Genomic DNA, 867 nt, shown 5'->3' on the forward strand with positions numbered 1-867 from the left:
GGCCTCTCCACACCCCTGCCTGTCTGGGGCCAGGGAGGGCCTTTGCGGGGCTTCCTTGCACTCCCGCCGGCCTTGCAGGTCCACCACCAGGCCCCTCATGGGGCTCGGCAGTGGAGCTGCAAGGCCGACGGCGGCGGCCGGGACCGTTGGGGGCGGGGTGTGTGGCCTTATGACACACTTCCGGTGATGTCAGGGGGTGCGGCATATGCTAATGAGTTATGCTAATGAGTTCCCCTCGCTGTTTTTCTACGAAACGACCCCTGGGGGTTTCTGTTTGGCGACGACGTTGGAGGTTACCAGGGTCGAGCACATGGAGATGTTGGGAACCGAACCTGGGATCTTGCGCAGGCAAAGCCTGTGTTCAGTCGTTGCGAAGGGGCCATGGCTCAGTGGCAGAAGAAGAGGAAGAGGTCGTCTTTATACCCCGCTTTTTTCTCCCTTCTGGAGTCTCAAAGCGGCTTACAATCGCCTGCTCTTCCTCTCCCAACAAGAGGCATCTTGTGTGAGGTAGCTGCGGCTGAGAGAGTTCTGAGAGAGGACCGTGGCTGGCCCAACGTCACCCAGCAGCCTCCATGTGGAAGAGGGGGGAATCAAAGAAGGAGATTGGATTTATACCCCGCCCTTCACTTGGAGTCTCAGAGCAGTTTACAGTCTCCTTTCCCTTCCTCTCCCCACAACAGACACCCCTGTGAGGTAGGTGGGGCTGAGAGAGCTCTGAGAGAACTGCTCTTGAGAGAACTTGTGACTGACCCAAGGTCACCCAGCTGGCTGCATGTGGAGGAGTGAGGAATCAAACCCAGTTCTCCCAGATAAGAGTCTGTACTCTTATCCACCACACCAAACTGGCTCAGAAACCAGTTCTCCAGA

This window comes from Gekko japonicus, unplaced genomic scaffold, assembly GCF_001447785.1.
Source record: "Gekko japonicus isolate JY-2015 unplaced genomic scaffold, Gekko_japonicus_V1.1 scaffold4007, whole genome shotgun sequence".
NCBI lineage: Eukaryota > Metazoa > Chordata > Lepidosauria > Squamata > Gekkonidae > Gekko > Gekko japonicus.